Below are 18,735 nucleotides of genomic sequence, written 5' to 3'. Positions count from 1 at the left end.
TCTGTCTCTGTCTTACTCTGTCACCACTGAATTTCAAATGTCGCCCTTGGATTTGACACTTTGGGGACTGGCCAGACTTTAAAAATCCTCTCCTGCTTTCAGATACCGGTGCAGGTAATAAAAGGGATTTATCAGCCTGCACTTTTCTGTGCCCGCGCCTGTGGGGATGTGCAAGGTAAATTCATACCCAGTTCTCATGAGACCTGCTTGCCTCTCTTTCTCTCAAAATACTGTGTAGCACAACCCTATTTTCTTGGGGATTTTTTTTTTTTTTTTTCCACAAATTGTACCTCAAGTGCTTACAGAGCAAAACAATTCACACCAGTGGGTAATGAGTATATTAGAGCCTCCAATCAAAGAGCCAAGAGCATAACAACGGGGAGAGGGGACCACGAACAGCCCGGAGGCAGGGGGAGGACAAGGTCTGAGCTGAGATGGGAAGCAGCAGATATGGCTGAGCTAGCAGCCGAGCTGTCATATGCAGCAGGAGCTGAGGAGCCAGCTCCTGAGCCAAGATGTGTCATTGCACAGAACGAGAAAGAAGAGCTTGGTATGGGGCAAGGGCAAGAGGAGATGGCAGGGAAGTCATCTGGGACAAACAGGAAAGATTTAAAAGCAGGAGGTAGGTAGTTTTGAGAAGTGCACATTGTTATGGAGTAGGGGTTGTTGGAACAGCTCAAGCTGCAGAGCAGCATCATATGATTGCTGATACGGAGAGACATAAGTAGATCCATACAGACATACATGAGGGAGCCTGGGGAACCAAGTTTCAGGGGAAGAAAAGATGTTTCCTCCTCACTGTTGCGAGGCACAAAAGAATTGGAACAACTGGCTTCAGTGGCCGAGCAGGGGTGAGTTTTGGTCTGCTGTATTTCAAGTACCCTTTGGTGGGGACCGATCCAGCGCTGTCCCCCGCTGGGCCACTCATGCCAGGCTTCAGGCGTGCAACGGTTTGGCTGGTCCATAGAGATTTGGGATTTCCCAGACCAGGACACACAGAGGTGTGGCAGCCAGCCACTAGCCAGTTGTTTTCTTTTACCGCTCGTTGCTAAATTGGTGTGATCAAAACATACCCAGGACCTGGAAGTCTAAATAATGGTCTTGTGCTCCCCGTGTGGAGCTCAGTAATATTTACTGAGCCCGACGGCTTCATTCTCCTCCATGCTGACTGCATTAATGGCTGGCTGCAGGGAGGGAGGGCAGGGATGAAGGATAGCTGAGAGGGGTCCGGGCGACACAGCTAATGGATGGCCTTATTAGAGACACTTTCCTGGGGCCTAAGTGGAGCTTTTTTTGTCTGACTCGGCAAGAAGTGGGTCATTTTGCTGGGCTGTCAGGCCCCAGCTCTCGCTGGAGAGAGGAGGCTGTGACTGCAGCAGCCTGCTGGCTTCTCGCTGCTGTGTTTGGCTGGGGGATGAGGTGGTGCAGGGCTGAGCGGGGAGTGAGAAAGGCTGTGTAAGTGACAGCCCTCAGGGATCCCTTCCTGGACAAAAATGCAGATCCAGATTGCTGTCTTATCCTACCCCTGCCAATGAGCAAAATTTGGAGGTCAGTAGGAAGGTAACGTAGCCGATGCCCCTCCCAGACACTCCCCTCCACCTCACTTTCATTGCCATCTCTCTCTGCACTGTCAGCTTGTCTCTGGAGGGGCAGCGACACCCAAGGAGGTACTAGCTTGAGCTGCTCTCCATCTCGTCTGTCAGCGGTTTTAGAGAGCCTCGTGGCAACTGGGCCTCACTGGTCCCGCACTGTGCCTGATCCACAGGGACCCAAGACTGCTGCAGCCTTCCATGAGGTGTCCTGGCTCACTCTCTTAAGCTCTCACTGCTCGTGGCTTTGCCTCTGCAGATAGCTACTTCTTTCTGCTGTATTGGCCTAAACGGGGGAATATCACATATTTAGTCTCCACTGCCCATCCTCCCCATCATAACTGTGTTGATAAATCATCTGGAAAGAAAAAAGCACTATCGGAAAGAAACGTGCCAAAATATGCCACAAGGGACTGCTCTGAGGGTATTTCCAGCCCAGAAGGAAACCTAATCTCCTAAGAATATATAGCTCAAGATCACCAGAGTTGAAGTTTGAGATAGTCCATCATGAGATTTACATTTTTTTCAGCACTTTCCCAAATGCAGCTAGTGATGCTTCTGATGCTCACCAATCCTAGGAACATGGATCAGCTGCCAGAGGGCAATACTGGGTTTAACCAGTTAGCCCTGGGGAGGAGCTGGTTAAAACAGGGCAAAAACTATGTCAGTCCCTTCCTAAAGGAGCTGAGAAATGGAGAGAATGGTTTGGGGACTACTGTTTTGTTCATAGTCAGAGAAAGCCTGCTGCTGCATTGCACTGGCTTCCCATGTGAGCTGACATTATGTGAGGGGTAGCCGAAAAAGGCATTACAGCTGGGGTGAAAATTTTCATGCATATAATTTCTGTTTCGTGAGGTGGCATTTCTCTTGGGTACATCTAGCTCAGCACACTGGAGAAAGACCGCGATCAGATGCTTTCGAAGGAAAATGCAGATCCAGGTAAAATTCTAACGTAAGAGACAGGAGTAAAGAGGAAAAATTGTTACAAACAGAGGACTCATGGGCTTGTGCTTCCTTTCTAGTATGGTGAAGGTGGAGAGAAAGGACCAGTACCTGACCTTCCCTGCTCTCCATCTTCAGTAGCTTTGTTTTTTGAGATCATCTTCTGCTCAGGCTACACTGTGCTAATCCTCAGAGTAAACTTTACAGCTTCCATTCCTGTGAATCAGGAGGGAATGCAGAAGGCCAGTTTAATATAGATTTATTTCTTCTATCCCATCTTTGTACTCCCAGAAAGCATATCAGGTTCTGCACATGCGCTGTTTGGGAGGGTGTATGAGCAGGGCTACGTACCAGAAAATCAGCAAAAGCAGTGGCAGAGTCATGGGCACTGCTTAGTCCTTGGTCCAACTTCTCTGTGATTTGCTGCACACAGGAACATCAGAGTTGCCAGTCTGGGTTAGACAGATGCAATATCTGGTCTCCAGGAATTGCCACATAATTCAGAAAGGTACAAGAAAGCCTGTACCGCACCATGATGGAACTACCTGTTCGCAGGAGACATTTTCCTTCTGATTGAATGAGGTTAATGACCATCTTATGCCTGCCAGCATGAGGGTTTATAGTCCTTTATCAAACATAGATGATGACTCTGTTGTTTCTATAAATGCTTTGCTCAAATTTTTTACTATTTTTGAATCTTTTTTTTTTCCTTAATAAGCAACAGTAAGTTCCAAAAATTAATTTGAAATAATGTGAAAAAAGAACTGTCTTTGGGCAAAAAGAATTTGTGAGCACTTTTGTCATTAGCTCTACAGTGTGTCTATAAAGAGGTTACAACTGGGAAGGATGGTTGTTTAAAAAACAAAGAAATCCATTATGAATGATCAATGACTTGATCCCCCCAAACAATCAGCATCCTATTGCTGATTGCCATATCCTTGTGGCAGTAACAAATTAATGATTACCTTTAGATTAGGTCTTTACTGCACGCATGGTGCACCGAGAGCGTGACTAAATTGGGTTGCATGTAGTAAGGATTGCTGAGTCTGTAGTCAGGCCTCCTTGGGCTGTGATCTTGTCAGAGCTCATAAGCTGAGCCAAAGAATTTGATTAGGCGGCTGGGTCTTTGGGGAGGATGTCAGGGAAGAGGGGAGAGCTTAGGCGCTTTAATACCGAAGCCTCGAACTCACCCAGACCTGCGGCTGGATTCGCAGAGCGGTCAGGACCTACACACAAACCTGGCAGGTGAGGGGGCTGCCGGGTGGCTCGGACCCTGCACGGGGGCATGTTTGGGAAGTCTGGGGTGGTCGCTCAGTGCCAAGTGTTGGTGGCTCCAGGTACGGGCAGCGAATGGTTCAAAAGGTGGCCTGGAGCTCCTCAAAACCAAACCACACGCCTGCCCCCAAAGGCAATGTGGTGCCAAAGGCAGCAGCTTGGGGACCAGACCAACTGAACAGGGCTTGTCCGAATCCCGCGGGACAAGGCTTGAATCCCAAAGAACCAAATCGGTGGCCTCCCTTCCCAAGCCAGCGAGGCTTCCCTTGGCAGCTCCACATCCAGGCACTGATCGGATCTGGCTCTTTTTAGCTTTTGACTCTGACACTCTGTTCCCGGCGTTAGGGCCTCAGTTAGCCTCTTCTATTTCTAATGCTCTGAATTTGCATGGTGAGAGCTGGGATTAAGGGCAGGCAGTATTAACGCAGCTCCTATTAATAAATAAGGAAGATTAGGAGCTTTGTCAGTAAGATAGTGCTTCCTCCTTCATTTAATTATTCAAAAACACCTCATGTTTAACCCTCCATCCTCTGAATGAAGTAAATCGAAAGAAGTGAGATTATTAAAGATAAAGTTTAAATTAACTTCCTGTAATGTGGGGTCAGGTAAGAAAATTCTATCACCTGTAATTGACTGATGCTGGTGCTGGCTTCTGCAGGGGGTTGGAAAAAAACCTTCTGCTCCTTCTTTTACATAAATACATTTTTATATCAGGTTGGGAATATTTCTTCATGTGTTTGGGGACTGCTGTTACCTACTTACAAAGCACAAGTAGCAGCAGGGCAAGTTTCTTTCCTACCAGCAGGCCACAGTTCATTTCTAGAGGGACCACATCTGGAATTAAACAAGGAGTGAAAGTTTTATGGCCCACTTTTCTTCACTGATACTGTCAGAAAGAAGGATGTCTAATGGACTTTTTGAGGTGATTTTGGGTTGAGGTTTTCATCTCACTGGGAATTGTACTGAGACCTTCTAACTCATTTCATAGTTGGTCGTCTAAGAGGTGTTAGTACCCAGTAACTAGCTACCAAGGATGCATTCGAGCTGCAGTGACCTCGAGGTAAAAAGTACTTCATCCCATTCCTATGCAGTTAAATTCCCTCGGGATGTGTATCTCAAAGTGTGACTACAACAGTTTCCAGATGTTTCATATCTGCTCATGCTCTATAAAGAATGATGACTAAATTGCAGTTTAGTGACCTTAGAGATATAAAAAGGGGGAGGGGGAGAGGTGGCTGGCTGGCAGAGAGCTTTACAGTAATGGGATCTTTGCCAGTATCATTCATGCTTGAGTCAAGGACTTTCATTTCCCAAAAAGAACCAGGGATTAGTACAGCTTCTGCAGCCTGCCCTGCAAGTAAACATGTGTGGCTGTATGTAGGTGTTCTGGGGCCACCTCTCCTTGTAGTGTTACCGAACATAGCAGAGACAGGGCTGCTTAGTCTCAGAAATCCTGAAGGAAAAGGTGGCATCTATTAAGTCTAACATGATACTTGCCTAATTCTTGCCTTCCACCCTTTGGGCCAAGGTGGGCTCTGCAAAGCCACCTTGTGCATGCCTTGGTGCAGGCCAGAGGGGCCTGTCTCAGTGCAGTATCCTTCCATCTCGAGCTCTAGGGCTGATACCTGAACAACCACTTTGTATTAATTGTTCTTGAATTGATGCAGCTTTTTCTCCTGTGGGGCTTTTATTTCGAACAGTGAGCTACACATGGGGTAGTCAGGAACTATTATCACCATAATCTGACTTGGAGTTTTACTGTCATCTTTTGCTGGCTACTCTTGCCCTCTGTGCAGCATTCTGGAATATCGGAGAAGATGCTTCCCAGCTCCCTGAGCTGTTCTCAGGAGCCCATGTAATGTCGGGGATGTTTGTTTTCTCTTGTGACCTAGGATCAATAGGTTGTGCTGTTTCCAAGCGAACTGCTGCTAAATGGCTCTCTGACTACATCTCTCGTTTTTATTCCTAAGCAGGTCTGTAAATTTCTGGGCATGTAAAGGCACATTCACTTTGAAGAAAGCCTGTTGTACATTGCCTGTTTCAGAGCAATTTTCATCTAGATTAGCAGAGCAGCACAGGGACATCTTAACGTACATTTGCAAACTCGGAGTTGGTTTTCCAGGGCATCTATTCTAGTTTCCAGGTTTAGAAGTTGCTTTCAGCAAATATTCTCTATTGTTCACTTAACATTGACTGTCTCTGTAAATGTTCTGGCCAGTGAACTTATTCAGTAGAATAGTCCCAGAAAGGGATATGACTAGAGCAGGCTAAATATATAATTTAAAAGATTATTTACTAGTTTCCTTGCCCAGCATCTTATATTGTGTTGTGTGTCATTCTTATCCTTGTAATGGATTATCTTGGTCTCCATAAAACACAGGATGGGATGTATTTTTGCCGTTGAAAAAGCCTCCAGTGGCAGAAAGGACGAACTTCAGATGAGCAATGTACTTTCATCTCCATATTTCCTCAGCCTGTACAAACTCTTCCTGCCACTTTCCTCCCTGGAGCTGTGAAAGATCAAGATGCTGAGACCTGCTTTCTATTGTACAGTGTCAGTGTCTCCCCTCCCATTGAGGGCTATGGACCAGTTGTTTGGGGTTTTTTTTTCAACAGTGGTTCTCCTTGCCACTGGCCTGCAGAGCCCTAGCACTATGCTGTGAATTAAATGTCCTTTGCCTGCAGATCAGGCCCCTTCCAGAGACCCTCCTGGGTTCTCCTTTGGGAAGGGCTGGAGTTGAAATTCAGCCAAGTAACATCTCCCACTAGGACCAGCCACACGTGTTTGTTAATCTCAAGGTTAAAGACTTGAGGTGCAGGGGCCAAATGAGTTTGGGATGATTTCTGTAAGCCTTGATTCTGATTACATGGCCACTGAGGAACTTCTCCTTTACCGTAAACTGCTCCCCTCCCCCCCACCCCTTACCCCCAAGGGATTAATCAAACCTAGCTGAAGCAAGGAGGGAATTCCCTTTGGGTAGAAAAATTATAACAATTTTAGACTTTTTTCCTGTATTTGGAGAACACAGTTAGTAGATGGATAACAGCTCTAACAGTCATGTGGAAACTCGCTTTTGGAGTAACTTGAGAGTATAACAAAGAAAAGGCCTGGGAATGCTTTTTCATTTTCACAGGAGTGTGATGATGATAGGACTGCTTGCTGTGAGTTTTCATTCCATCCAGGATGAAGCTATTAAGAGAAGCCACACACACAAGCAAACCCCTTTGCCCTGAAAGCTCCTGTGCTCTGTGTGTGTGCTGCTGCTGTCTGAAGGTATCATTTGTGTTTTGCTCTATTTCAAACACATCTCCTTTTTGCTCTCTCGCTCTCTCTTTGTCTTTGGAAAATGTTAGGGCACTAAGCTGAGCAGGCTGATGGTGCCAGATATCCTTTGTACACACACAGAGAGACTCAGAAATAAACATCCCTGCTGCGACCTGGAAGCTTTCTCTTCATAATAGCATGTAGGCACACACACAGAGCGAGTGGCAAGAGGAGTCCTTAGGATGCTCTCCATACCTTTTGTTTGATGCCCAGGTTTGTGTACGGTAAATTAAGACTCATGATCGTGAAGTGCATCTTTTTATGTAAGAGAGTCATCTTGTAAGTGGGGCAGGTCAAAGAATCTCATGTCCCACACTAAGCAGCTTTGACCTATGTAATACACACCAGACTATCACTCTTAATTTGATAAACTAAACACTAGATTGATAATCCCCCTTGTTTTTTCCCCTTCTCCTCTTTCTGAATATATCCATGTATCTGTCTCTTGACTGCAAACTTGTATTTACCTCGCTCCACAGATTAATCATAAATATGGTTATAGATGACAGAAGTTTAAGGGCATAGTGGGAAGGCTAAGCAACTCCGCCTCATTTATCATTGCTACAGTGGATGTTTGGAGGGGATGCCTCACCTATCACAGCTTCTTTGACACTTTTCAAGCAGTGTCAAGAGCAAAGGTATTAGAACAAACGGGGCACAAATAGAGTCATTTTAATCTTCCCTTACTCTGTGTGGTTAGCTGTGTCTGAGCAAATGACTCTTACACCCTCTGTGCTTTCTTGAGTAAGGAAAAAAGTCTTATGATTTTTAGTCAGATTTACACTGAGGCATAGAAAGCCAGACCCCTCAATTGTTGTCTATCCCCAGGATGAGCAAGGGCTTTTAAGCGAGCTGATCAGTTGCGGGCAAATATTTGTAAACAATTGTTCAAATTGAGGTAAGAGTTCTGGAAAATTTTATGGAGGCAAGGTCATGTTATGGGAATTAAAGACCAGGGATTTTCTTTTTTGCATTGGGCAAGCTGTGTGAAATATGAAGTAGAAGTAGTTAAAAACCACCAATAGTTCTGAAAGCACCAAGCTGAAGACGAGCACAGTAGTCCCTCTGTGTCATTCTGAGCCTCGTGGGCAGGCATGGTGTGGACCAGGTACAGGAGGTCATTGCCCAGCCATACCCAAGCCCCAGTGCCGGCTCTGCTGACAGGCGGTTTGGGGCAACACACTTGAAGGGAGATGTAAACAAGCAGGAGAGAGCCCAGAGGGGAGCAGCAGGCTTTCCCGGAGGCTGAGCGAACAGGGCCTGCACAGGAAGGTTAAAAGAACTAGAGTTCCCTTGCTCCAGATGGGAAAGACGAAGAGAAACCAAAGAGTCTTTGTTCCTATAAATTATTCTTTAAAGGTGGTATTGATATGTTGTGCTGCAAATCCCCAAGACAAGAAGTAATAGGTTAAATACTAAGAAGACTTTCTAACTCTGGCACAAGCAAAGTACTGGGAGGGGTTAGCGTAGGTGGGAAGACGTGGAGCCTCTTTCATCGGAGCTTCTTCAAGCCGTGTAGGCAGATATTTTCCAGGAATAGATTTGAAGGTATATTTCATCCTGTCTCGGTGTAGTGGGCTAGACCTAATGATGTTCTTGAGGTCCCTTCTGGTTCCACCTTGCTGCGATTTATGTGATTTGACACGGTCAAACCAATCTGACTTCCATATAAGCTGTGTGTCTTTTTCTCACGCTGCTAAAATTACTTGAGTCTGAAACAGATGCGATAACAGGAAAGGAGTAAATTTCCTGTAAGCAAACTTTTCCAAATGCTTGTTGGGTTTGTTTCTTTGCTCAGTCTCTTTTAGGAGATTATTAAGGAACAAACTTGTCATTGGATATGAGATAAAGCTACATCATAAATAAAGTAATAAGAAAAAGAAAATTTACCGAATAAACAGCGAGGGAATATATAGCTTGTTCTCAGCATGAAAAGATGCCTCAGCTCAGTGGATGTGTCACTGAGCAGTATTATGTCTGGTGTTTAATATGGATTAATAACTCAAAAAAGGGAAGAATACTTAGAAGGAAAAATATGTAGATAATACAGCAATGCTTAGGTTACCCAAGCCTAGAAAAGACACCGAGGAGGTCTGGCAGTGAGCTCGCTGAGGCAGTTTACAAGCGTCATAAGAGTAAATGAAATTCAGTATAGCAAAGGCAAGGTGATGCACTCAGGAAACAACACATTAGAATTAGTCATGCTCGTTTCTGGGTTCTAAAATAATTGTAAACACTCAAAAGAAAAGAATGGAGAAAAAAAAATGGCACGGCTGTGAGCAACTCGGTGAAAACATTTGTTCAGTCTGTAGTGATGGTGAAATAAAAGCATGCAAGATGAGAGAGTGCATTAAGAAAAGGGTAGAGAATAATAGATAAAATAATACAGTACCATTATATAAATTGATGGTACGTGCTCCCCTCGTACCCTCTATTCAGTTTGCTCGCCCCATCTCACAAAAGGAAATAGCAGAAATAGAAGAATGACCGGAGAAAAGAAACAAAAATGACTGGAGTTTTTGAAGAGCTTCTTCATAAAGAATGATTAAAAAGAGTAACACTTTTCTTGAGAAAAGACAAATAAGAAGCACTGTGGTAAAGGCAAAGAAATAGTCACCACAAAAAAAAAAAAAAAAGTTCACTCAGCCACTCCTATTTGCTTTTCATTTTATTAGAAGAACAACAGGGAAAGCAATTACATGGCAAAAATAAATAAATAAAACAAACAAACAAACCCCAACCACTTTAAACCTGTGAAGAGGAAATACTCTTTTACAAAGTGCCTAATTAACATACAGAACTTGCTGCCACCAGATACCTCTGAAATCAGAAACTTAGTAAGAACTCAGTAAGATTCAAAACAGACTCCTACGTGGAGATTGGTAAGATTCACAGATAAAATAGGGAAGCTGTGAAGATATGAAATATTGGAGGAGGTATTAACTAAGATATGAGGATGCAAGGTGTCTTGAATCCTCCCGTTCCAGGGTACCAAAAAAAATCACCAAAAGGCTTGAGAGCAGGAGGCAATTTTCCTTTGCAACATGCTGTTGCATGTCTGGCCAGTACGGGGTATTTTGGTAGCTTTTCCCAGTACAAGCCTTTTGCAGAGATGGAGTGTGGAAAAGGTGAGTTGTTAGTGTCGTGGTATCTGTCTTTTGCATTATGGTGTTTGAAGAGTTTGGCAATAAGGCATCTGGCTTGCAGTTCAGATTCCACCAGTGACTCATTTTTGGGTGTTTCACATACTCTCTTCTGCTTCAGTTTTCCTATCTGAACGTAGGGTAGACGCATTGGTGCAGCCTTGTGGGTTAGGAGACTTCTGAGGCTTAATCAATTCCTGTTTGCGAGTCACCTGAATGTACTAAGATGAAGCGTGCTCCTGATACCTGTTCAGTGAAAAAGCCCTGGCAGCATGATAGGCTGCAGTGTCGCCGTGTTTCTGTGCTACTTCAGATGTGGCTGGCCCTTGAAAGAGGCAGTCGCGTGTCCACCCAGGCATGCATTCTCCTTCTTCATGCCACCCTGTGGCCCTGCCCACAGTGCTCAGGAGCCTCTTCGTGGGGCAAGAGCCCCTTTGCAAGACATTAGAAAAACAGATTAAAAATGTGATGTCTTCCCCTGCCCACACTATTTGTGCTAGCTTCCCATTTCCTACGTGCCAATATCCTTCCTCCACCAAAATCAATGTTGATAATCACTTGTACCAACCATGCTCAAACCCATTCCTGTGCCTGCAGCTCTGTCTTGCCTTTTCTGTCTGCGTTAGTCTCGATCTAGGGCAGCTCCTTGGTATGCATGTTGGAAGATGAACATGCTCTTCTCCTGTCTTCTGTCAAGTACTGAGTCAAATCCAACTCCTGTCTTGTAATTCATGGTTTGGGAATAAACTAGGAAATATTTGTCTTATTTTTCAGGAGAAGCAAACACATATGTTTGGTCTGGGTTTTTTCTCATATGAAACTTGCATGGAATTCACACCTTTAGCAGAGGAGGGAGAGAGGAAAGCATCAACTACATACCTGAAATCTAGGCAACTCCAGCCCACCTATATGTCAGCTGTGCAATACACTGTGCCACGATACACAAATATATACATCCCTTTGTTTTGCACGACAGCTGTGATTTCTCTACACGATGACACACATATTTCTGTGAGGGTGTGTTCCCTTCAATCCCTGGTGTCCCATCTGGCAGGGCTTGTGGCTGCTATGGAGCACACATTTACAACTCCCATCAGGCAAGCTTGGCCTGAAAAACAATTTAAGTATTTGAAAAAATGGTTGTGGTTGAAATATGCCCCAAGTGATAGAGGAATGTTTAGTCATCTCCTTACTAGGAAATAGTCCTAGCTAGTACTTGGTTGGTACTTTATATTTCCTAAGTGCTTTACAAATAGCAATTAATACTCAGGTGCCAACACCTGGTCGTTTGCACGAGGAGTTGAACATCAACTCTCTGATCCTAGAAGATACTGTCAGGGCTGGCTCTGCTAGCCTGCCTTCTAGGGCATCTTCAGCCTCTTTGTCTCCCTGCTTCATAACCAGGGAGGGCCCATTGCTGCATTATTAGTTTGTGATGCCCTCTTAATACCTGCCATAAATTGAATGAGAAGTAACCCCCCCAGTTTCCACATAGAGAAACAAAGGGAGAGTTTGTATCAGGACTGGGCTCACAGGTGCTTTCATTCCCAGTTCTGTCCTCAGCTCAGCAGGACCACCTGCCTTACACCTAGTGAGTAACGACTTCCATTACCAAGCAGGATATAAAGGAAAAAGAAGTATGAGAGTGAAAGGAGAGAAATGCTTCTCCTGCTGCAGTGGTAGGCCACTGCTGAGGTCTGGGGAGATACCTCTCTTCCTGTCCATCTAAAAACAATGCCTCTCCTGTAGATAGGCTCTAACTGGCAGAGAGCAAATCATGATTTAGAATTTTTTTTTTTTTTTTTTTTCCCCCCAAATCAATTAGACTCTTTCAGTGGTTGAAGCAATTTGTGTGACTTTTAATCTTTTGCCAGCTCAGCCTGATCAGCACTTTTTGAAGAATGTGGAGCCAATGTCTCTGCTAATCCAGGTAAATCAGCCATATCTGGAGACAGACAGACAGAGAGGGAAGGAAGGGAAGCCATTAAAACCAAAGGCGGCCCATCTCAGGGCTAAAAGGCATCAGTGAGGTACCTGATTTATGGGAGGAGAGTTGCCTTTCACTCATTTTTAATGGAATATTATTAAAGGAAAATCAGGAGCTGTGAAACCTTTTGTGTCTCATCTCCTAATGTATTTATTTCTGCAGCAGGGAACCCTGTTAACCCCACCAGGTAATGTATTCTTCAGCTGGCACGGGTGGCAAGGTTGTCCCCTAGAAATTTTATTATGGAACAAACTCGGTTAAATATTTGCACATGAAAAGACTGTCTCAAGGTTTCAGGGGTCTGAAATTTGTTTCCAAGGAAGACTGCCTAGTAGAGCTGCTGAATCTTGCTGCATGTGGGCATCAAATACCATCATTTTCATGTGTCTCTGGCTTTTTTTTCTTTGTCAACGTAAATGAGTTTAGATAGCTAGAAAACTAGGTAGATGCTTGCCTAAGGCTACGTCAGCCTCTGGGAAGAGTTTGGGTCACACTTCTGAATTGCTTTCCCATAATTTTTCAAGCAGACTAATAGTTGAGATTGTCGTCATTGTAAGGAAGGCGAGTGCCACGTAGCAAATGATACATGAGCCTCAATCCTACAAACACTTAAGCACCTATTTAATTTTCTGTGCTGTGAATAGTCTCGCAGCAGTTGCTGGCAATTCCCACAGATGATTGTATTGAAATGACAACCCCAAATTTGACTGATGCAAAAGACTTGGCTTTCTCGTGATACCAGGGAAGACTCTCCAAGAGTGAAGATTGCTGTGCTGGATGTGTGCTTTGCTTTCTTCATTCCTGCTGTCAGTCCTTTCTTATCTCCTCCTCAGTAATACTTTCTAGTGCATGCTAACATCATTACAAAGTTGCAAAACCAGTTTTTAATTGGCTTTCTAATTGGATGGTACCATTTGTGTGAGAGGAGGCTCCTAGAGGTACCCACCATTTTGGCTAACATAATAGGGAAGTGCTCAGAACTGGAAGCATTTAGCTATTGTTGCATGAAATAATGAGCCATGAGCCTTCAAAGCCTCAGTGAATATAGATTGGCAAGTTGCATGTATGCATATTTACACTTGCCTGTAAGGCGTTTCCATCAAAAGGAATCACCTGCTAGAGTAATTGGTCTCAGCCATAACAGGAGCACAGTGGGAAGTGTGTTTACATTCAGATGTTACCACCTCAGAAAAAGGAGAGTTGGTAAAAACACAGTTGATTTTACAGGATCAAAAAAGAGAACATTCCATTGCTTTCCTTTTATTCTGTTAGGTCTTCTAAGCAGGCTTTGTTTAATCCACATGAAAGTAGCTATAACCAAATTAGGCAAAAATCACATAGTAGCCTGATTAGGAAGGTGTAAGTCGCCTTCTTCCAGAGCCTCCCACAGCATGCCTGCCGAATGAGATTCAGTACAGCTTAGCAACGTGTGTCATCGTTGGTGTGTGGGCATGCTCAGAGAAACCCTGACAGCATGCTTCTTTGGGAGTTTTTGTGCATCAAAGCTGTAAATGACAACACAAAGTAAAAGCTGGTGGAGAACTAAGACCTCAGGCAAGTCAAAAAGTCAGGTTATGGTCTCAGTATCATTGGCATAAAGCTGAAAATAGTTATTGTAGCTTCTGAGTTTACCACTGGCATATCGCATCCAGACTCTGGTCTTCTCCTGGAGAGTCCATGCATGCCAACAGAGGCACGGGTTTTGCAGCAGTGTGTGGATTGGCAAAGAACAGTTTCTTGTAATACCTTGGCAATATCTCATTCTGGTTCAAGGTTAATGTTTTGGTGCAACCGTAATAGACATGGGGTCCATTTAAATTCTCCTCAGGCTTTTCACATGTGCCTGTGTGAGCTGAAATTGTGATGCATTAGGAGCATATGGTGAGCTCTAGAAAGAGCTGCCCTGCCAAGGGTGTATTTCATCAAATGGTTATGCAGAAGTCTTAATGGATAGTTGGAGTTTGGTGCAGTCATTTAAGGATCCCTGTTAGACCAGCCACAAGAGCTCTCAGATATTCTGCTATTCTGTTTCTGGACAGGACTTCATATTTTTGCTGGGCATCAAAGCTCTGACCTAACAAATTAAATGGAAAGTTTCCCAGTGGACATGGAAGAGGTGGGCTCACAGAAAGGGCTACATTCAAACCAGTTGGGAAAGTGGATATTTTTCCTCAAGTGGCAAAGTGATGATCCTGCAAAAGTTTTCCATTAGCAAATTTCAAATAGTCAAAAGATTCTCCGTTTTTTAGCTGGAAGGCATTTCTCCATGTGAAAATTATTTTCCTTTTCTTTTGAGAAAAAAAAAAAAAAAAAAACCACCACAAATTCTTCATTTATTCAGAAACTGAAATTTCCATTTAAAAAGTGTTTCAAAAGCCAATTTTCAAGCAGATGCAGATCCATTCTTTCTCAGATCCAAAGACTCTAGTACACACTCATCTGCAGTTGCAGTTGGCTTCCCAGCCTCTCTGCCCTACATCTCCCCCCAGGAGAGAGCACCTGAGAGTCCAGTCCTATTCCTTAATCCCAGCAAAGCTGTGTGCACTGCAGCTGGTTCTGGAAGATTGCTGCACTGCATAAAATGACTATGCACAAAATATACTGATATACTGTGTGCTTCCTTAATAGAACAGTTTCTTTACTTTAATACCCTCTCACATTCCTCCTCCTCCTTCCATGCTTTCCTCCAAAGGCACATGAACCTTTTTAATTTTAGGTTTTCATTTTGTTTTGGTAGATTACGTTTTTGTTTATTGCTTTCTGTCCCTCTGAGGTTCCCATACAAGACTTAGCTGCATCTGGCTTTTATTTGAAGAAAGTCCAAGCTTGCCTCTCTCCTGACCTCACTGGGTTCTCTTTTTTTTTTTTTTTTGTTTTTGTTTAGTTGGTATTTTTCATAGCCAGGAAGCTCTTGGGCTTCAGTGATGCCTCCTGACATGGGACAACGGTCTGTCATCTCTGGTGTGTTTTTAGAAGTGGGGAAGAATGAGGATGAAGTGCAGTGACTGGTTAATTAAAATGTGTAATGTATATCTTCAGAGGCGTGTATATCATTTGTGCACACATGTATGTGTCTGCATGTATATATGTCTTGCTGCTAATTGCTCTGAGCCTCTTGCTTGCTTTCCTGTACTGGCATTCACTGTTCACTGTTTGCTACAGGGGAAAGAAAATGCAGGGAGCACACAGAAATGTCACAGCTGAGAGGGTTTCTGTAATCCTCCAACATATGTTAAACATTAAAGCTCCTTCAGCAAGTGTGATGTGCTCACAGTCATCATGGGACCAGCAGTTAAAGCGCCCCAGTGCTGCCAGGAAAACGTTATCCTGGCCCTAATTGAGAGCGACTTAACTAATGTTTCATTTCCTAATTAGTCCTTGTCAGCCGCTGGAAGGCCGCGGATGCTGCTGGTGGCACGGGGCCCATCGCTGCTGTAATTGAAGTTGTTCTGACAGTCTGGGGCTTTGGGGTGATCCATAAAGTAAGGCTGATGGTTTGGGACCAAATTGGGTGGTGTAGGAGAGGGTCAAGCTTCAGCTGAGGCACACTGTGAGCGTGCTGTGCCAGACCTGAATGGTCACGAATCAACTCTGAGATGGCAGAGATGGCAAAATTGCAGTGGGGGAATGAGAACATCCCTCCATGCCGTGCACAGTGGGAGCGCAGGTGGCTGGAGAGAGCTAGCCAAAGGGAGCTGCTGGGTACCAAATGGAAGCAGAGGGAAGATCCTTTTCTGGAGTGGATCTAATGGGAAAGGACAGGCCAACCACAAGGAATGCTGTGCTCATCTTCAGAGCACAGGGCACCAAGAAGACTTTGCCATGAAGTTGGCTCTCAAAGCAGAGGAAGAGGCATCTCAGCGAAGAACAATGTCTTCCTTAAGAGGTCTTGGCCTCTCCCTGAAATTCATCCTTGTCATTCTCTGGCACGAATTTGGTGGGATATGCTCAGCCTCGGCTCCTTCTGTTTTGGGCGCCATGGCTGAGCTCTTGCCTTCCTCACCACCACTGGCTGTCCCCTGTCTGTGCTGGGATGGAGTGTCCACATGGCTTTGGTGTTGATATATCAGCAGAAGAGCCAACACAGAAGGCAGGAGCACCCTCCTGCCATGCAGGGGCTGTGGGCACCTGGCACAGTGTCACATCAGCCTGGGACACAGGGTATTGGGCTAGTGATTGGAAAAGAAACTTCTAGAAGCCTCTTCCAAATGGAGATAGAAGAAGATGAGGATCTGAGTTTGAGTTCAAATTATAACTGTGAAAAAATGATTTGTGGTTGTTCCGCAGGAGGATTGTTCTGCCTTCACAGAAGTTGCTTGCCAAAAACCTTGGTGAACAGTGGACTGGGATGTATCTGGTGGAGCAACCTGGTTCATCAGACAAATCCCAGGAGTTGTGAAGGAGAGCATCTGGGCACCCCTGGACTTGGCAAACGCAGCTGCCAGGCACCAAAGGACGAGTGGGCAGCAGGAAGCCTGGAGGAGGAAAACACAGGCAGTGTCAGCTCTGAGGCTCGTGGGCAGTGCATGGTCACTTGCTGGCTTGCTCCAGCTCGGCAGCCCCAAATGCTCCCCTCCGGCTCTGGGAAGGGGGGCAGATGGGGTGAAAGCATCTCTGTGGCAAGGCTGCGCTGCCTGCTGAGCCTCGGGCCCCGTGGCAGTGCTGACTACATGCTGGGCCATTCCAGTACTGCCTGTGCCTCGAGCAGTCGCGACCCTCAAGAAGGGGGTCTGCAGGTCACGGGGCATGCCGCAGGAGGCACACGTGCAGTTTAGCAGGCAGTGGTAACAGGGAGACAACAGTCTCCTTAACCCAGGATAAATCCATGCCTCTCCTTGGTGACACTTTCTTTTCCTCCTAGGGCTGTAGTTTTATCCAAGTCTCCACCCGGTGATTTTCAAGGGAAGACAAGCCATAGGAAACCCTACGTGCCCCGAGGATACCTGCCTTTTCTCAGAGGTGCTGTCTGTGGGTGAAGGTGGGAGGTGCCTGGGACTGCCTCTATCTGGCAGGGGGTATCAGGGAAACACCCCGCAGCAGTTCCCAGCGCACAGACCCATAACTAGGGATACACAGGGGAAGGGGCTCAGCTCAGCCCCAGTGCTCTCTTAGACTGAATGAGGTGCTCCACAGTCCGTTGGGTGAACTGATGCAGTGTGCTGCTGTAGCTACCCTGTAGGGTCCCTTTCTGTCCCCAAACCATGGCAGGATGGCTTCCTGACCACCCCAGATCACACAGGCTCTTCCCAGAGTGCACAGGTGTCGGAACAGATCTCCAGGTGGATGCACAAGTACCATAGAGATTAAGAAAAACCCAACAAGGCCAGATAGTTCCCTCCTTAACAAACATATCCAGTGGTCCAGGCTGCGAGTGGACAATCTTGTATGGACTATGGACTTGTAGCACAGCATCAACTGAAAGGAGAGGGCTGGCACCTGGTGCCAGGTGGTGTGTTGACATAGTGAGAGAAGGGAAGCTGGAGTGTGCTGGTCTATAAGGGTGATACTCCATATACACGTCGTCTTCCAGAGACTCTCCTGTTTCCTACCAAGAACCTCATAAAGGAAAAGATGGTCTTTAGGGTGCATGTGGAGCCCCACTGTGTACATAATTTCCACTATGTAACTTCCTCCTGGTGCCTGCCCAGGTGATTTCTCCCTTCATACCAATCAAGTTGCTTGACCTTGGTGCCCTCTGTGAAGCTGTGAACTCAAAGGCAGCATAATAAATTCCCACCTCATCCCAGGTGCCTGTCAGCCTGAAGCTCCTGCAGTAAGGTGAAGGGGGAAAGAGGGGGCTCATGTCTCTTTACCAAAGCAGGCTGGCTCTCTAATGCCCCATTAGCATACTACACACAAGCATTCAGCTTTTAATTAGTTACGTGGTGTGATAATTAAGTAGCATTTCTCTACAATTTTCCTCTTGTGCAGAGGGGAGGGGGATGGTGCCTGTTGGGGAAGGGGGCTGAGGTTGTTTTAACATTGTGAGTAATTGCGACCCCAAGGAGGAGCAGAAGCAAAACACGAGCTCTCCCGGGGAGAACGGTGGAAGCCCTGCATTGGGCTCTCTCCCATCTCCCCTCCCGCTCCTGCCAGTATGAGCTTATCCTCTTTCCCCCAGCAAAGCGCTCGGCGGGTAATAACACCTCCCTTGGAGTTGAAATGTATGCACATTCAGATCCAGGTGGGCTGAAGAAGAGCTAGCCTCCTGCCTAGACTGACAGCTGATTGTACGTATGGGACTGCGAGGGAGAGGGGAAGAGGTTGAAGAAGGAAGAATGGGATCAGGAGAATCACAGGCTTTTCCGGAGCTGGGGAGCTGTACACAGAGCAAAGGTGGAATAATCAAAAAGGTGTTTCATGGTGACATGGCAGATTGGGGGGTGAGGAGCCCAGAGCGGGGACAGAGCTGGGGTGGAAGTCCTGCACCATGAAGTGTGTGTCATATTCGGCTCTGCAACATGTGTGGGAGAG

General features: G+C 45.6%; 1 protein-coding gene across 4 annotated transcripts in view; it reads left to right on the top strand.

Moving 5' to 3' along the window:
* The window catches only part of LOC104363821 (limbic system associated membrane protein), a 1,022,402-nt gene that overhangs the window by 758,331 nt on the left and 245,336 nt on the right, over positions 1-18,735 (top strand). The gene's annotated exons all lie outside the window — the stretch shown is intronic.

Source organism: Tyto alba, unplaced genomic scaffold, assembly GCF_018691265.1.
Source record: "Tyto alba isolate M040663 unplaced genomic scaffold, T.alba_DEE_v4.0 Super-Scaffold_14, whole genome shotgun sequence".
NCBI classification, from domain to species: domain Eukaryota; kingdom Metazoa; phylum Chordata; class Aves; order Strigiformes; family Tytonidae; genus Tyto; species Tyto alba.
The sequence above is the reverse complement of the archived record's forward strand: the minus strand, read 5'-3'. Positions and strand labels throughout refer to the sequence as shown.